Source organism: Schistocerca piceifrons, chromosome 6 (genome assembly GCF_021461385.2).
Source record: "Schistocerca piceifrons isolate TAMUIC-IGC-003096 chromosome 6, iqSchPice1.1, whole genome shotgun sequence".
Classification (NCBI taxonomy): domain Eukaryota; kingdom Metazoa; phylum Arthropoda; class Insecta; order Orthoptera; family Acrididae; genus Schistocerca; species Schistocerca piceifrons.
In genome coordinates this window covers 189,416,812-189,437,170 of record NC_060143.1, presented here as the reverse complement: position 1 = coordinate 189,437,170, position 20,359 = coordinate 189,416,812, and positions in this window count along the sequence as shown.

Here is a 20,359-nt window from a genome sequence, read left to right as displayed (position 1 = left end):
CACATTTACGATGAGATTGAACTCATTGAACTATTCCCTCAGGAATGACATAAATGGCTTTTGATCGCTCAGCTTTGATTGCACCTGTTACCAGGATACTTGTTTCACCTGCAAAAAGTGTAGTATGCCCTCAAGTTAGCTTTGTGTCTATGTCATCAATACATAACAGAAACAGTATGGGTCCCAGGATTGAGTCTTGTCATACACCATATTTAACAGGAATTTCCTCAGAGGTGTGCACAATACACTGATGAATATTAGTACTCTTTAATTTCAAATTTTATTTCAATTTTTTTTCACTCTGTTTGACAGATATTATTCTAACACAGGTTTGCGGTTCCTCTCTCATGTTGTTTAGCAAACTTTCTATGGAATATGGTGTGGTCAATAACATCAAAAGCTTTAGACAAGTCTAAAAAAATACCAGTAGTAGTTTCTTTATTATATAATGATTTTAAGGTTGTGTTGAGATATGCTGTGGTTGTTATTTTAGCTTTTCTAAATCCATGTTGGTGCTCCAATATTAAGGAGAATCTATTAATGAAACTTTATAATCTGCTGTAAAACAATTTCTCAAATATTTTTGAAAACGTGTTGAGTTGTGCTACTGGTCTGAAATTTTTTGTGGAGTGGGGTAACTTTAGCAACCCTTAGGGGATCAAGAAAAAGTCCATTACTAAAGAATGCATTAATTATAACAGTTAATGGTTCTTTAATGTATTACCCACAATTCTTTACAATACAATCTGATATGTTGTCACTGCCACTAGAGTATTTATTTGTTAGTCTTTTTGTAACTGCAAGCACTTCAGTGTTTGAGGCATTGTGGAGAAACATTGATGCTTTTATGCTTTTCGTATTTGTTGGGCATTGAGTAGTGGCTCTATGGCAGTTCTTCTTTATCAGATTTTCAGCTATTGTACTGAAATAGTCATTAAAAGCATTTATGATTTTTTCTGGTTCTGATGTCAACTCGCCATTTAGATTCAGTTTCAAAAATTTGTTTATGGCATGGTGCTTGTTATTAGTTTCATTTTTCACAATTTTCCAAATGCCTTTCATTTTATTTTTAGATTCTGTTATTAATTTATCATTATATAATATTTTGTTTGCTGGATTTATCTTTTGTAGACAGTACAGTAAGACTTACAGTATGTCCTAAACACCTCATGTTGTTTCATGTAGTCCTTCAGGCAGCGCTCTTTTTGGCTAGAGATTTTTATCCCTTTTGTTACCCATGACTTTGTGCATTTGTTTACAGTTCTCCTTCAATTTAATGGAAACGCAATATTGAAATAGTGAAGAAGTGTTTTATGAAAGGAATTAAAAATGCTGTTAACATTTTTTTATATATCTCTCAGTCCTTACAAGATAATTAAAAACTCTTATTATTTCTTCATGAAACTACCTTTTCACTTTAGCTTTTATAGGACATTGCTTTTTGCGGTTTAAATTCGCTGCTAGCATCTGGTGTTCATGGTCACTCTAACCTGTGTTATGATTTCAGTTGAGTAGTATTGACTATCTAAGCTTATAAAGATCTGGTCAAGAGCTGATTTTGAGCTTTCAGTGATCCTTGTTGTGGTTTCAAGAGTTGGGGATAAGTGGAATGAATTAGTTATGTTTAGCAGTTGGTCTTTGCTTTTTCCATGTTTAAGGAAGTTGATATTAAAACCTCCACATATTAACAAAATTTTATTAATTGCATAAAATTTATTTAGTAGTGCATCAAGGGAGTGATTGAAAGTCTGAATATTTCCAGTGGGATATCTGAATGAGTTCACTATCAGTATGTCAGAGCCTTGCAAGACAATTAAGGAAAATTCAAAATCTTTTTCTGTTAGCATATTATTACACTTTGTGAGGCATTCGCAGTTCACATTCTTTATAACATAAATAACTGTACCACCTCCCTTACTTTGACTTCAACATGAGTAACTAGCTAGATTATATTCTCCAATTTATGTTTTGTTAGCCAATGCTCAGTGATACAGAGAACATCTAATTGTAAATCAGTTTTCAGGAATAGAGCTATGTCTAACAACTTACTAAACATTGACTGCTCATTATGGTATAATATTTTAAGAGGTACTAGTGTCTGTTTTCCATTGGGACAGATGACATTTTTATGTACTTTAGACTGTAGCTAAAGTTTTGGGGCACCACTCACCAAGTTCTCCTCTAATTGTATGTGGAACTTGGTTTAATTGCTATTTTTGGGCTAGATGCTGTTGCTGGTATCACATCTTGGTTTGGTCTTTGATAGTTTTGTTTTGCTGTGTCTTCTTTGAGCAGTGAAGATGGAGTATTGATCTTTCATGTGGTTCCTGGTCTTTCATTCATCATTGTCAAATTGGGTAAGTCAATTTTTGTTGTGGATTTTTCTTCTGTTTTTACTTCCATATTTGCTGAAAAGTCTTCACATTGTATGTTTGTTAGAGCTGGTGTTTGCAGATTGGTCTCTAATTCTATCTGTAAATGTCTACATAATTTCTCTTTGCCTTCTGTTCGTAAGTGAAGTCCATGCTTTTATAATTGCTTCTGCTAAGAAACATATTGATGTCCATTATCATAACATGCTCGTAATTTTTTGCAGTGCTCACTGAGAATTTGTTTGCAGCATAGTTTGTGTTGTTCAGTTTTTGCACATTTTACTGTATGGAACTGTGCACAAGATTACTTTTGTGTGGACTGTCTTTTGAAGAGACTCAGTTAGGGCACATTTCAAATCCTCAAATTTCTTTGTGACATTGTTTTGCCCATCTAGAATGATGACACTTTTTTTTCCTTGTTTGTGTGTGTGTGTGTGTGTGTGTGTGTGTGTGTGTGTGTGTGTGTGTGTGTGTGTGTATTCATTCATTCTCCCATCTATGTTACAAACAACAACCTTTAACAGAGTGTTAGGTTTTATAACAGAAGAGATGTAGTGTTTTGACTTTTGAAAACTGTTCATAATTTTAGCACAGTGATGTCCATGGCTGCCAGAAAGAATTAATACATTCTGACTCCTGTTTTCACCGTGTATCATTTTTTGGGGTGCTGGTCAACAGTTTCTTTCATAGTTTTCATTTGTATTAACACTGTTGCTTTTATCAGGGTATTTCATAACACAAAGACTTGAGACTGTTGGTGTAGTATTTTTGCTTCTAATCCCTTCATTCTGAGTTTCTTCCTCACTGTTTAGAGTTTTTGTAGGTTTTGTTTATAATGGTGCACTAGATATTTTATTTTGAAGTTTCATTCGATCACTCTTTTAAGTACGAATTGCTGATTACGTACTTATGATGCTCTCTTTTGAATGTTCAGTATCAGCTACACATTTAATATGTGGCATATTTTCACAGCAATGGCTGTATTTCTGTTTGGACATAACACACATCACACTTAGAGCCATTTCTTGGGTTAATACACCCACATCAAAAAAAGTTTTCATCACCCCAGTTCCCAGAACTCCTGAAGATAGACATTGAGTGTGGATATTGTATCACAGACACAGTCCCTTTCACTGTTCTGAGATGTCACTAACCCACCCAAAGATGTAAACAACCATGCATGGGCAGCGCCTATTAGACGGAGGGGGTCCAACAGCCGATCATTCCCAGTCATTCCACCAGAAAGGAGGTACATGGCTCATGTTGTCAGAAGTTCAACTGTGCCTAGATGGTGGTCAATACCGTGGATAGATCACATCCGTATTGTTACTTTGTGTCAGGAAGGGCTCTCAACAACGGAAGTGTCCAGGTGTCTTGGAGTGAACCAAAGCAATGTTGTTCAGACATGGAGTAGATACAGAGAGACAGGAACTGTCAGTGACATGCCTCGCTACTACTGCGGTGGATGACCGCTACCTATGGATTATGGCTCAGGGGAGCCCTGACTGCAATGCCACCATGTTGAATAATTCTTTTCATATAGCCTTAATGTTATGACTCAAACTGTGTGCAATAGGCTGCATGATGTGCAACTTCACTCCCAACGTAATTGGTGAGGTCCATTTTTGTAACCATGACACCAAGCTGTGCGGTACAGATGGGCCCAACAACATGCCACATGGACTGCTCAGGATTGGCATCATGTTCTCTTTACCAATGAGTGTCACATGTGCCTCCAAGTAGACAATTGTCAGAGACATGTCTGGAGGCAACCTGGTCAGGCTGAATGCCTTCGACACACTGTCCAACAAGTGCAGCAAGGTGGAGGTCCTCTGATGTTTTGGGGTGACATTATGTGGGGCTGATATACAACACTGGTGTTCATGGGAGGTGCCGTAATGACTGTACAGTACGTGAATGCCGTCCTCCGATTGATAGTGCAACCATATTGGGAGCATATTGGCAAGGCATTCGTTTTCATGGATGACAATTCGTGTCCATCTTGTGAATGACTTCCTTCAGGATATGACATTGCTGGACTGGAGTGGCCAGCATGTTCTCAAGACTTGAACCCTATTGAACATGCCTGGGATAAATTGAAAAGGGTTGTTTATGGATGACATGACCCACCAACCATTCTGACGGATCTACACTGAACCGCCATTGAGGAGTGGGACAATCTGGACCAACAGTGCCTTAATGAACTTGCGGATAGTATGGTCAACAAATACAGGCATGCATCAATGAAAGAGGATGTGCTATTGGGTATTAGAGGTACTGGTGTGTACAGCAATCTGGACCATCACCTCTGAAGGTCTCACTGGGTGGTGGTACAACATACAATGTGTGGTTTTCATGAGTAATAAAAAGGGTGGAAATGATGTTTATGTTGATCTCTATTCCAATTTTCTGTGCAGGTTCCAGAACTCTCAGAATCGAGGTGATGCAAAACATTTTTTTGATCTGTGTACATACCAGTAGTTAACTATTTCTAGACACTTTTTCCTGACACTTGATTGATGATATTACACACAGTGCATTTAAGATAACATCAAAAATTAATTTTTATGTATGTCATACATTTTTCACTCAGTTTACATTTATATTTCTAGAGCTAACACACTGACTGCCACGTTGTTACCTCTAAACACGTGACGGTGGAAGTATTAAGCAACTATCTGCACACAGAGTGACAGTACGCTGCACAAACTCACTGTTGTACAAGGACAAAGCCCATACTGTGAATTCAATCAAGGTGGAAGAGGAAGGTAAATATATGTCATTTGGCAGGAAACCAAATAAGATGTATAATTCTGAGAAACATAACACAGAAGCAAGATATTGCACGAGAAAAGTTCTTTAATTCTTAGAAGAATGAAAATATAATCAATATGGTGATTTACTTACTAAAATATGCTACATTATAGATAAATGACCATATATATTCATTAATATGATGTAACAAATTAAAATACTTCTTACCTATGTGGCAAGGTGAATACCTCATACCCACTGAACTTGAGCACCATCTTTGGGTATGTGGGAAGCTAGTGCTCTGTAGCAGAGGGACAGCAGGGATGAGAGCTGTGTGGCTTGTGTGGAGTCTTGGAGAGGATTGCACATGAAGCAAAGAGTACTTTTTTTAGGTTAGCAACATCAGCTTTTGTGGTGTGTACATGTTCCAGCAGCAGGTCCTGTGTGCTAGTGCTGTTGGTATAGAGCTCTGTGCCAGTTATTGCAGTGTGCCAGCTATTTAATGTGTAGTTTGAGTGAACATTTGCTCAGCTTGTTTGCCATGCTTAATTGAAAACAGAGCTTGGGATTTGCCACTACCTGTTTTAATGGTGAGTGTTCTTTGACATTTCTGTACCACTCATTTTGGCTGGTGGCTCTCATGTGTGCTGCACCAGTTTAATGATTATTGACTACTAGGTGCTTAATGATTATTGGCTAGTAAGTGCTCAACTCTCCTCTGCCCCGAATGTCTATTTCTCTCCTTTGTAGACAAGCTACTGGATCTATTATGGCTACTTCTTCTTAAGCTAAAAGGGAAATTACTCCAGGGAGATCAGTCTACATTCAAGTCTTTTCGGGTTATTCATGTATATTCTTTTAAAGGGTCTTGCAATCTGTATGTGTTGTTGTGTTGTTTTATTTTATTTTATTTTATTTTTTTACTAGAAGGAAGCTATCCTAGGTGGTAATAACAACCTTTATGCAGAAGCATTAGTGATTTGTAATTCTTGTCAAGTTTTAGTTAAAAGTTGCCTGAGTGATCCTTCGGATATACAGGAGTTCTTCTTACTTGTTAGCATTTTTAACTCACATTCTTTAGCCGAGCAATTCTTCATGATTGAGGTAATTGGTAGCAGATGCAATGTGTCATGAAAAGAGACCTTACATTGTTTGGTATACTTGGAATTTTTTTGGAGATTAATGTTTGTGTTTTGATGCTGTTAATTAGTCTTCTTGGCTTCTACTCTAGCCTTGAGTACAGTGATTTTTGATATGGGCCAACGAACTGTTGTTTTATCCCTGCTTTATTTAAGCGAGATTTTACGTATGTTTTAGTTGAATTAATGTTAACTTCAAGCCTGTCACCACGGATCAAGTCCCGAGCTTTACCTCGGAGTGAAATGTGCCATCCACAAGCTTGTACCCTGACCTAACATTTGGCCGATTCCTTGTAATTCATTGTGAGCTAAGGACCTTTTTTAAGGAAATTGCTTTGCTTGAAATTCTGGAAGCATTGTTACATTGGTAAGGAAAATTATCTTAGAATGATGATATGTAGCCTCATACTTTGCTGCCACGATAACACACTCACAATCTCTAATTTGTGACTACATGTATTCAGAATTGGTAGTGAAATAGTAACTGCAGGCTCTGAAAAAGTTTGCTACAATTCGTAGCAATCTGCACAAGATCTAGAAACTGATTGACAGTTGTTAGTCACAAGCCTTTATCCCAGAAAGCGTTACAAGCACTTGCTGAAACTGGAAGCATCGGTTTCTCAGCTGTGAATGTGGTGATTACATCTCTTAAAATAAACACATGTACACCATTTCCAACTAATACAATTATTATTAACTAAGAAATACAGATGCTTACATAAACAATGTCCAAGACAGGATTGAATAGGCTAGCTGAAACAGAAAGAAAAAATGTATCAAAGCGAGTGACAAACACGAAACTTCTTAGCAGATTAAAACCGTGTGCAGGACTGAGACTCGAACTCAGGACCTTGGCCTGTCACAGGCAATCTTAAAGGAACTTTCATATCAGCACACACTCTGCTGCAGTGTGAAATTTTTCATTCTGGAACAACTTGCAAAAATTTGGAGAACATTTTGTTGATTTTTATCACAATTACTGATATATATTAAGTTTGCCTTCTCTGGCTGTGCATTTAAATGTCATTTACTTACAGATTCTTAATAGCATTTGTGGTACAACATATATACAGCTTCATGATTCATTTGTCCCATCTGATTGAGGCAAAGATTTTTCTTTATAAAATTACTTGATGAAACCAAATGTTTCTTTGACTGTTTGGAGTGTCTGTGTAGGATGTGTATTTCATACTTAAAGCCACTTTTATACTCATGAGAGATAGGCTTCATGCATTTCACTCAATTTTAGTCTGTCCACTTAACGTACATTAGAAAGTAGCAAAAAAATTACTTCAAATATTTTTCTAGAAAGAGAAAAAAATTGAGGAATAGTACTTCATCATTTGAGTTAAAATGTAGTTCACTCATATTGGATTGTGGTGATGCTTGTACAGCTGAACCAGGAATCTCCAGGAAAGCTTTGCAGGACAATTGAGTTTGATACTTCCCGGTCACTTTGTGTAGGACTCCGGGAAGTTTCATTGATTGTACTGTATTTTTATTGATCCAGGCAATCATAGTATTGTACAGCTGTACATATGATATTGGACAGGTCAAGAGAACTATTTACAAGTAATTTTTACAAATTGATTTTTACATTATTTTGTAGCAAGGAAATTATCTGTCTTAAACAAAACAGTTAATACAAATATAGAATTGTACGGTTGTACATATCATATTGGACAGGTCAAGAGAACATATCTGCAAGTAATTTTTAATAAATTGATTTTACATTATTTTGTAATGAGGAAGTTAGCTATTTTTAACAAAACAGTAAATACAAATGTTGTATAGTAAAATACAAACAGCCAATACAAACGTAATAATAAAATAATCCAGTATATTTCATAGAAATGCACAGTATATAATAATCCAGTATATTTCATAGACAAGCACAGTATATAATTTTCAGACCTAATTGAACATTTATCATAAAATTGTTTACAATTTTAACCCCTTTCAAAAAAATAATCAACTGCATAAAAGCAATGGTCCAAGAGATATTTTTTTAACTTATGCGTGAAGGCTCGTGAATTCTTTGTTGCTTTGATTTCATTTGGTAAATTATCATAGATTTGTATCCCAACATTTAAAACACTTTTTGGTAGCAGGTAGTTCTGGACTGAATCATATGTAGGTCAGATTGCTGCCTTGTTGCATAGTTATGAATATCTCCATTGAATTTTAATGTGCAGTCATTGTTTAACAGGTATGATTTGACAAATGAGACAATATTATAAATGTAAGCAAAGGGCAGTGTCATAATGCCATTTGTTTTCAAATGTCGCCTGCATGATTCATTATGTCTTAGGTTACATATTATGCATATTGCCTTTTTTTGCATTTTGAAAATATATCTACCTCCAGGTGAGTTCCCCCAAAATATGATTCCATACTGTAATGTTGAGTGGAAGTAAGCGTAATATACATGTACGAGAACAGATTTTGTGATTGATTTTTTGAGTATCCTTAAAATGTAACACACAGTTGATAGCTTTTTTGAGATGTAATTTGTGAGTCTCCCACCTAAGATTTTCTTCAAGTCATATGCCAAGAAATTTGACAGAGTTGACGCACATAAGCTCTTGGCTATTTAGAGTCACATTGGGCATTTCTTGTCTATGGGATGATAGTCTGAAGTTGATGTACATTGTTTTCTGTATATTTTTAATCAGTTTATTCTCGTTGAACCATTAGCTGAGTGACGACATAAGTGGTTTAATTTTTTGGTTGTGGTCCTCTGTATCAGTACCTGTTATTAGTATACTCGTGTCATCAGAAAATAGTGTGGCATGTCCTGTAGCAAACTTCGTGCTTATGTCATCAATGTATAGCAGAAACAGTATGGGTCCCAGGATTGAGCCTTGTGGCACACCATATCTAATAGGCATTTTGTCAGAGGAGTGGATAGTAGATTGATGGGTGGTTGTATTCTTTTTTTTCAAAATTAATTTCAACTTTTTTGAAATCTATTTGATAGGTAAGATTCTAACCATTTGTTTGCAATTCCTCTTATACCTTTATTTGATAACTTCTTAAGGAGTATGGTATGGTCAATTACATCAAAGGCTTTGGACAAATCTAAAAAGATACCAGTAGTGATTTCCTTATTATCCAGTGCTTTTAAGGTTTTGTTGAGATCCTCATAAATAGCTGTGGTAGTTGTCTTTTGCTTTCTAAAACCACGCTGATATTTTGTTAATAAGGATAGTTTATTAGTAAAGTCTTACAATCTGGTGTAAAATAATTTTTCAAATAGTTTTGAGAATAAGCTGAGTTGTGCTATGGGCCTGTAATTGGCTACATCATTTTTAGGGCCCTTTTGTGAAGTGGGGTAATTTTAGAAGTCTTTAGTAGGTCAGGGCAAACTCCATTTGTAAAGGATGCATTTATTTTGTGGGTTAGGTGTTCTACAATGGATTCTCCACATTTCTTTACAATTAAATCAGGAATGTTGTTACTTCCATTGGAGTACTTATTCTTTAGTCCTTTTATAGCTGTAATTACTTCAGTATTGGAGACTTTGTGAAGAAACATTGATGCCTGTACTGGTATGGTTTCTATTAGTGTTTGGTGTTGAGTCTTTGGTCTGTGGCAGTTTTTCTTTATCAGGTTTTCTGCTATTTTGCTAAAATAGTCATTAAAACCATTTACTATTTTTTGGGGATCTGATGGGACTTCATCATTTAGGTTTAGTTTTAATGTTTTGTTTATAACATGCTGCTTACTGTTTGTTTCATTTTTTACAACTGTCCACAAGCCTTTTATTTTATTGTTGGATTCCTTTATAAATTTATCATTGCATAATTTTTTTGCTTGTTGGATTACTCTTCTGTAGATTGCAAAATAGGTCTTACAGTATGACCTAAACTGGTCATAGACTTCATGGTGTTTCATGTGATTTTTTAAGTCATTCTTTTTTTGGCTGGAAATCCTTATACCTTTTGTTACCCATGAGTTTGTGGGTTTGTTTCCGATTTTCCTGGATTTCAGTAGAAATGCAGTATTGAAGTGGCGGAGAAATGTTTCATGTAAGGAATTAAATATGTAGCTTACATCATTTTCTTTATAGACCTCTGCCCAGTTTTCAGACCTTGACAGATAGTTAAAAAGCCTTATATTATCATCATGAAATTGCCTTTGGATTTTAGTTATTGTGGGATATTGTCCTATGTAATTTAAATTCGCATCAATATTTGGGCTTCATGGTCACTGTAACCTGTGCTGATGACTTCAATTGAGTGGTGTAATTTGTCTGTGTTTATGAAAATCTGATCTAAAGCTGTTTTTGAATTTTTGTGATCCTGGTTGGTGTGTTTACAGTTGAGGGTAGGTTGAATGAATTTGTAATATTCAACAATTCATCTTTGTTTTTTCCAGGTGTGAGGAAGTCAATATTAAAATCTCCACTTATTAATATATTTTTGTTTAGTGAGTGAATTTTTGTGAGTAGTGCTTTGAGGGAGTGATTGAAGGTTTGAATGTTCCCATCAGAGGCTCTATATACATTTGGTATCAATAAGTTATAGTCTGTTAAGATAATTAAGGAGAATTCAAAGTCTGTTTCTATTTGCATATTATTGTACTTTGTGAGGCTTTTGTAGCTCAATTTTTTTTGACATAGATTGCTTTACCACCTCCCTTACTTTTGTTCCAACAAGAAAAACCGTTGTTGTTGTTGTTGTGGTCTTCAGTCCTGAGACTGGTTTGATGCAGCTCTCCATGCTACTCTATCCTGTGCAAGCTTTTTCATCTCCCAGTACCTACTGCAACCTACATCCTTCTGAATCTGCTTAGTGTATTTATCTCTTGGTCTCCCTCTACGATTTTTACCCTCCACGCTGCCCTCCAATACTAAATTGGTGATCCCTCGATGCCTCAGAACATGTCCTACCAACCGATCCCTTCTTCTGGTCAAGTTGTGCCACAAACTTCTCTTCTCCCCAATCCTATTCAATACTTCCTCATTAGTTATGTGATCTACCCATCTAATCTTCAGCATTCTTCTGTAGCACCACATTTCGAAAGCTTCTATTCTCTTCTTGTCCAAACTATTTATCGTCCATGTTTCACTTCCATACATGGCTACACTCCATACGAATACTTTCAGAAATGACTTCCTGACACTTAAATCAATACTGGATGTTAACAAATTTCTCTTCTTCAGAAACTCTTTCCTTGCCATTGCCAGCCTACATTTTATATCCTCTCTACTTCGACCATCATCAGTTGTTTTGCTCCCCAAATAGCAAAACTCCTTTACTACTTTAAGTGCCTCATTTCCTAATCTAATTCCCTCAGCATCACCCGACTTAATTAGACTACATTCCATTATCCTTGTTTTGCTTTTGTTGATGTTCATCTTATATCCTCCTTTCAAGACACTGTCCATTCCATTCAACTGCTCTTCCAAGTCCTTTGCTGTCTCTGACAGAATTACAATGTCATCGGCGAACCTCAAAGTTTTTATTTCTTCTCCATGAATTTTAATACCTACTCCAAATTTTTCTTTTGTTTCCTTTACTGCTTGCTCAATATACAGATTGAACAACATCGGGGAGAGGCTACAACCCTGTCTTACTCCCTTCCCAACCACTGCTTCCCTTTCATGTCCCTCGACTCTTATAACTGCCATCTGGTTTCTATACAAATTGTAAATAGCTTCTCGCTCCCTGTATTTTACCCCTGTCACCTTTAGAATTTGAAAGAGAGTATTCCAGTCAACATTGTCAAAAGCTTTCTCTAAGTCTACAAATGCTAGAAACGTAGGTTTGCCTTTCCTTAATCTTTCTTCTAAGATAAGTCGTAAGGTCAGTATTGCCTCACGTGTTCCAGTGTTTCTACGGAATCCAAACTGATCTTCCCCGAGGTTGGCTTCTACTAGTTTTTCCATTCGTCTGTAAAGAATTCGTGTTAGTATTTTGCAGCTGTGACTTATTAAGCTGATAGTTCGGTAATTTTCACATCTGTCAACACCTGCTTTCTTTGGGATTGGAATTATTATATTCTTCTTGAAGTCTGAGGGTATTTCGCCTGTTTCATACATCTTGCTCACCAGATGGTAGAGTTTTGTCAGGACTGGCTCTCCCACGGCCGTCAGTAGTTCCAATGGAATATTGTCTACTCCGGGGGCCTTGTTTCGACTCAGGTCTTTCAGTGCTCTGTCAAACTCTTCACGCAGTATCATATCTCCCATTTCATCTTCATCTACATCCTCTTCCATTTCCATAATATTGTCCTCAAGTACATCACCCTTGTATAGACCCTCTATATACTCCTTCCACCTTTCTGCTTTCCCTTCTTTGCTTAGAACTGGGTTTCCATCTGAGCTCTTGATATTCATATAAGTCGTTCTCTTATCTCCAAAGGTCTCTTTAATTTTCCTGTAGGTGGTATCTATCTTATCCCTAGTGAGATAGGCCTCTACATCCTTACATTTGTCCTCTAGCCATCCCTGCTTAGCCATTTTGCACTTCCTGATGATCTCATTTTTGAGACGTTTGTATTCCTTTTTGCCTGTTTCACTTACTGCATTTTTATATTTTCTCCTTTCATCAATTAAATTCAATATTTCTTCTGTTACCCAAGGATTTCTACTAGCCCTCGTCTTTTTACCTACTTGATCCTCTGCTGCCTTCACTACTTCATCCCTCAAAGCTACCCATTCTTCTTCTACTGTATTTATTTCCCCCATTCCTGTCAATTGCTCCCTTATGCTCTCCCTGAATCTCTGTACAACCTCTGGTTCTTTTAGTTTATCCAGGTCCCATCTCCTTAAATTCCCACCTTTTTGCAGTTTCTTCAGTTTTAATCTACAGGTCATAACCAGCTAGAGTGAATTTGCCAAGTGGCATTTTTTTAAATTTTGTCTTCTGTTAACCAGTGTTCAGTAACTTATTAAACATTGACTGCACATTATGGCGTAATATTTTAAAGGATAATAGTGACTGTTTTCCAATGGAATGATTTTTGACACCACTCGCTGGGTTTTCTTGCAGTTGTGGTTCATGAAGATTTTGCTCTGCATCTGTTTTCCTTTAGTTTGCTGCTAGCAGGGAGCTACTGGTGTTCTTGCCCATAAAAAATCCTGGCTGTAGGCTGGAGGTCTGCATTTTTGTGTTGAAGATCTTGTCACACTTTCCAGTGGTACTGATTTGGAGTGTGGTTGCACATTTTTTGCTGTCTCCACTTGGATGTCATGGGCTGACTGATTTGTGGCACTTGACGAGATTTTTGCATAGGATGTTGGTGGTGACTTGGTGCTGACTGTGGATACCTTCTTCTTTTCTAACACTGTTTCTAATGTTTTCCTTGATGATCCTGACTGCATATTCACTTTTGTTGTCGTTACTGATGGCTCTTCAGCTCCAGGTGTTGTTGGTTCAGCTGCAGTATTGCTCATTCTTCTGAGATTCTCCACCAAATTAGCTTCATTTGACCACAAATATGTTTGATGTCCTGGTGTAACACGTTTTATGGCACTTCTTGTTACGAGTGGACTTTTGATGGCATTCAGCAGATTAACACACGGTTTCTTTTTCCCATTTTTATGTAAATGAAGCCCATGGCTAGTGAAGTCTTTCCATTGGAGGAAGCTATTTACATCTAAAACTCTGATGTGTCCACTGTAAGATGCCTTCTGCATCAAGTAACTGTTCATTTGGTAGATTTTGCAGTTTTCATTTGGCATGTTATATCTATATGGTATTGTGCATAGAATTAGTTGGGTGTGCCTAGTTTTTGCGATGGTTTCATCTAGTGATGTCATAAAACCATGTTTTGATCCATTAATATTGTTTGCACCACCTAAGACCACAACATAATCATTTTGTCCTAGACTACACATTTTGTTTTGTATATTGCATGTTGTTTCTTTGAATATAGCATTTGGCTTTATCAAAGATTAAATTTATAGCTGGTTGTTGAAATTTCGTTCAGTACTTTTGCACAGTTCCTACCATGACTATCTGAAAGTAACAGTACCTGTTTTTTGTTATTTGTAAGGTGACTCATGTTCGTGTTTGTTTCAACTTACTACAGTCATTTTTCTTAACCATTTTTAAATTACACGAGAAGTGTTCCGAAGCACTTTGTAGGTAACCTTTGTTTACTGTTTCACATTTTTCATGTTCACTCTTCTTCAATGGAGCATCATTTCATTTGTTAGTACAAATATTTAACATGTCACTGTACAAATTTCGAACTTTTCCTTATGTTGCGGTGGTTTACATAGAAGAGACATATAAATGGGAATTATACTGATTTTATGTGTGAGTTACTTGTGTGCACAACAAAATGCATATCCCTAGTGTATTATTTATCTTTAATGATACTAGGCATTAAACTTTATTTTTGATATATTGGTTGATATGCATGTGATTCTCGTGAATGCAATAGAGGCTGTATTATCATTAGATAATTGCAGTGATTTCACACTGTCCATATATGTTGTTTACAAAGTACTGTACATAGCTCTTGAACTAGTTCATTCACTTGATAGCAGATAAAAGGAAAATAGCAAAACAGATGCTGTAGGCGGCATTGCCTTTATATATCATTCCATAGATTACAAAGCTATCTCCATTCACGCAGTTAAACTTCAGGAGTGCAGACTCCATGTCTAAGGCATTGTCAACAACTGGAATTAAAATACCTCAAAGACTGGTTTGTTGCTCATGCCACCATATTGCTAGTCAGTGGTAGTGCCCAAACTGCATGATACACTCGTAAAGCTTAGCACATGTACTTTTCAGCTGCAACTTTTGCTATAACATCAATTGTCTCTTGTATGGATGATGAGGACTCATCTCATGATCACCACACCATATTATATGTGTGCAAATGAACTTTACTGTTGCATAAAAAGTTCTCAGTTTACTTGCCGCATCAAATTTGGATAAAATCCCAAGCTTTTGATGACTACCTCCGTCATCTTCGTCATCGAAAGCTTGGGATTTTATCCAAATTTGACACGGCAAGTAAACCGAGAACTTTTTATGCACGGACTCCGTCGCGAAAGACTTCGTAGTCAGAACATTACTGTTATTTACAGAGGTCTATGCTTTACCAGTTACCTTGTTAGCTTTTCAAGTGCATTTTTGTATCGGTTGCTTGAAACTGACACCATCATAATTCCTCTCTGCATTGCCTTATTTGCACCAGTTACTGATGTTCTTAATGGTTTACATGTCATAACGATTTGCACATTTACAGATTGTCTGCATATCTCATTCTCATTTTACAGAAACATAATTTTTTTTCAGCTGGTGTTCTCATAAATTGTTCCTAATAGGGCAGAATCACTCAGTAATGTTTGGCAAGTCTCAGTATCAGAGATATGTAGTAAAATCGCTATACTCATATCTCCTTTGGTAAGGGAAAAGAATAATTTCATGAGTCTGAGACCTGTTTGACATTAATTTCAGACACAGCAGACAATCAGTTAGTTGGCTGGTTGATTTGGGAGGAGTGGACCAAACAGCTAGGTCATTAGTCCCATCAGATAAGGTAAGGCAGCAGAAGGAAGTTGGTTATACCTTTCAAAGGAATCATTCTGTCATTTGCCTGAAGCAACGTAGGGAAATCATGGAAAATCTAAATCAGGATAGCCAGACGTGTGTGTAAACTGTCGTCTTCCCAAATGCAATCTAGTATACTAACCATCCCACTTGGTTGGACAATTAGTTAAATCAAACCTTGTAGAGGATAATTGATTTTTCATTCCCTCTTACCCACTAGAATATGACAAAATTGCTTTTACTTCCATGCTCAATGGGCCATGCCCCTTGATTCTGATGCTCTTAATCAATACTTAACATAAGATCACAGTGGCCACACTATGCAAACATGTTCTTGTGACACATCAAATGCATGTTTTCACTTAAATGGAAGACTAGTCATCTATGCCCTAGCTCCTGTTACCACACCAACAGCATTTGCATATGGGTTAGATGTACAGTCTGGGGTACTTGCAGTCAAGGTGTTTCCTGTACATAACCAAAACTTATTGGGGCATTGTAATTTCTGTTCCCAATTTCTTAACATTATTAACTGAGCAGAAAATTATACTCACTGTAATTAGTACAGTTGCATTATTAAAGCCTATGCTCTCCCTATTTTATAGGTTCTGTCAATATATGCATTCAGTTATTGGAAATATCTCTTCAAGTCATGATAAGGATACAGACCTTTAATTTTCCTTGTAGTCCAATAGGCCAGTAGGTAATGTAAGCCACAGTATATTTAACATACCCACTGCATACTACTGTCAAAATTGGGGGCTTGAATGTGGCTGAAACTAGTTTGTTGAAATAGCCACTACAGGGCGAGTCTAATTTCTGACTTTTACAACATTCACAGTGGGATACTGATTATGCCAATGAGTGTGAACATCATGATTTACTTCAGGATTCTGCTGTGGATAAGTGTTTCCATTAAAGGTTATCTGATTTTGCTGACTGGAATGCAGCTGGTTCTTTGAATTACTTTGTGCTGCACTGAACTGTAGTGTGTTTTGAGCATTGGAATACCATGGATTACAGTTATTGTGATTATTCTAGGGGGTGTGCTCCATTATTTTTATAACCCAGATGGTGCCTATCATTAGTCCTTCATCTTCTCTTATGATTTGGGGAGTCAGTCTACATCTACATCTGCATTCTGGGGGTGTACTCCATTATTTTTATAGCGCAGATGGTGCCTGTCATCAGTCCTTCTCCTTCTGTTACGATTTGGAGAGTCAGTCTACATCTACATCTCCACTCTGCAAACCACTGTGAGGTGCATGGTAGAGGGAACACCCCATAGTACTAGTTAGCATGGTTTCTTCCTGTTCCATTCACATATGGAGTGTGGAAAGAATGATTGTTTAAATGCCTCTGTGCATGCAGTAATCATTCTAATCTTATCCTCATGACCCCTATGTGAGCAATATGTAGGTGGTTATAGTATATTCCTAGAGTAATAATTTAAAGGTGGTTCTTGAAATTTTGGTAATAGACTTTCTTGGGATACTTTACGTCTATCTTCCAGAGTCTTCCAATTCAGTTCCTTCAATATCTCTCTGACACTCTCCCAAGAATTAAAAAAGAACCTGTGACCATTCATGCATCCCTTCGTATATGTGCATACCCACCACCACATGACATCTGAGGCATTGGCAGTGAGGCAACAAATCCAGTATGAGCATTAGCTGATCAGTTGTGATTCTTGTCATACTGCTGACATGTCAGCACTTCCTGATTCATTCCATTCCCGTTCCTATGATTATTTCCATTGCTAATAGCCCTTCCAACTTCATTTATTAAATCAGTGGAGTAGAGTGCTCATTAAAAGTATTCCAATTTGGAGTCAAGTACCTGCACTAAATTTTCTGTAATGGGACTCACCAACTTGCCTTTCAGAACATAACAGATCCTATCTGCAACTCTTATTCAAATATTTCTCAAAATAATTCCTTAGGCTTCATAATCTAGGACTATATAATTCTGGATTAAGGCATTCTTTTCTCAGTTTTGTTGAGCACATTTTGACCAATACTTTGCCAAAAAGGCATTTTCAAATTTCTCATATGTGTGACAATGTTCTGCCGTTGTGATAGCCAATAGGGCGGCCCCATCCTGGACAAAACTTTTGATGAACTGAATCTTATGTGGGTCAGATACCATTTTAGGGATTATATTTGTAAAGTATTTAACAAAAAGAACACAATGTATGGTTTTCTTTTCTAGTATGAATACCTAAATTGTCTATGTTTGAGGAGATTTTCCTCCAATAAGACAGATAAAAGGGTGGGTCCTCACACGAAACTCCTACTGGTATAGTTTTGTGGTAATTGTCTACTGAAATGCCACGTTTAAGAAATGGTTAATGCAGGAGAATCATATAAACATACTGTCATTTGACCATTGCACACAGTCTCGTACAGATGACACAGTAATAAGCATCCCTGGCATAGAGAAACAAATGAAAGGGTTGAAACGAAATAAGTCACCAGGTCCAGATAGAAGCCCAATTTCTTTTTACAAAAAGTACTCTATGGCTTTGGCTCCTTACTTATTTTGCATTTATTGTGAATGTCTTGACCAATGTAAAGTACCAATTGATTGGTAAAAAACACAGGTAACTTCTGTATATAATAAGAATAAAAGAACAGACCCACAAAATTACAGACAAATATCCTTAACATCAATTTGCTGCAGAATTGTAGATCATATTCTGAGTTTGAACATAATAAATCTCCTACAGACCAAAAAGCTCTTACCTATGAATCAGCACAGCTTTAAAAAGCATTGCTCATGTGAAACCCAGCTTGGTCTTGGTCTTTTCTCACATGATATACTGCAAACTTTGGATGAAGGGAAACAGGCTGATTCTGTATTTCTTGATTTTCGGAAAGCATTTAACATGGTACCCCACAGCAGATTGTTAATGTAGGTATGTGCTTATGAAATTGGCTCCCAGATATGTGACTGGCTCAAAGACTTCGTAAGTGATGGAACCCAGATTGTAGTCCTTGTCAGTGAGTGTTCATCGCAGGCAGGGCTAGCATCAGGTGTGACCCAGGGAAGTGTGATAGGACCATTATCATTTTCGATATACATAAATGATCTGGCAGGCAGGGTGGGCAGCATTCTGTGGTTGTTCATTGATGATGCTGTGGTTTAAAGGTGCTGAAATAAGTGTCTGTAGGTTTATAAAAAACCACATTTCTAATTGGTGTTATGAATGCCAGCTGGCTATTAATTTAGAAAAATATAAGTTAATGTGGTTGAGTAGGAAAAACAAACCCACAATGTTTGGATACAGCAGTAGTAATGTCTTGCTTGACACACTCATGTGTTTAAATATCTGGGTGTAACATTGAAAAGCATGTGAAGATTGTGGTAGAGAAGGTGCATGGTGAACTTCAGTTTATTGGGAGAATTTTAGGAAAGTATGGTTCATCTGTAAAGGAGACTGCATACAGTATGCTAGTGCAACCTATTCTTGAGTACTGCTCAAGTGTTTGGATCCACACCAGGTTGGGTTGAAAGAAGACAATGAAGAAATTCAAAGGTGAGCTGCTAGGTTTGTTACCAGTAGGTTCAATCAGCATGAAAGTGTTACAAATATACACTGTGAGCTCAAGTGGGAATTCCTGGAGAGAATAAGACATTAATTTCAAAGAACATTACTGAGATAGTTTAGAGAATTGGCATTTGAAGCTGACTGCAGAACGATCCTACTGCTGCCATCATGCATTTCAGATAGGGACCATGAATATAAGATACAAGAAATTAGGGCTGATACTGAGGTACACAATCACTTTTCCCTCACTCTATCTGCAAGTGGAACAGGAAAGGAAATGACCAGTTGTGATACAGGGTACGCTCTCCCACACATCATACAGTGGCTTGCAGAGTATGTAGATGTAGATGTATCTGAACATTCATCATCAATGCATGCATTGTTTTGCAATATAGGACTATGATAGTCGTCAAAGGCTCCATCTGCTTGAGCTATATGTGATGTGTTATCACCAATTTGACCTTTTACGATATTTAATTCCTTTCCACAGAATCAATTTGACCAGTTAATTTATCTTGAATCTCATGTTGCCGTTTGGGCAGTTACTGAATCAACATTTTCCTCATGGAACTAAGTTAGCTCTTGACAGCTTGCACATGGTATGCTGTTCAGCATGTACCTCTGTGACACTCCAATCTTTCACTTTCCTTAGCTCTAGTTCAAATTTTTCAATAATTTTATTACCCTATTCTTTTAGAAGTTCCTCTATTTTGCTCTCTGTCTCAGCTGATAGACTTTTTATGCACAATGCTACTTGTTTCACTGTGAGCTTTAGTCTATTTTACTCTAGTTGCCAAGTGTTAAGACTTTCAGACACATCTTTTACCTTTTCAGGAAGGTCCATGATGGTTTCCTGTAAGCCTAATATTTCACTATTTATGTGATCCAAATTGGATATTAACACTTCTGTTACATGGTTAACCACTTAATTGTTTCAGGTGCATCAGTTTTATTCAAGCTTGAACTTTGGACTTTGTAGTGAAATAAGAGCTGCAGGCTCTGAAAAAGTTTGCTACCATTAGTAGC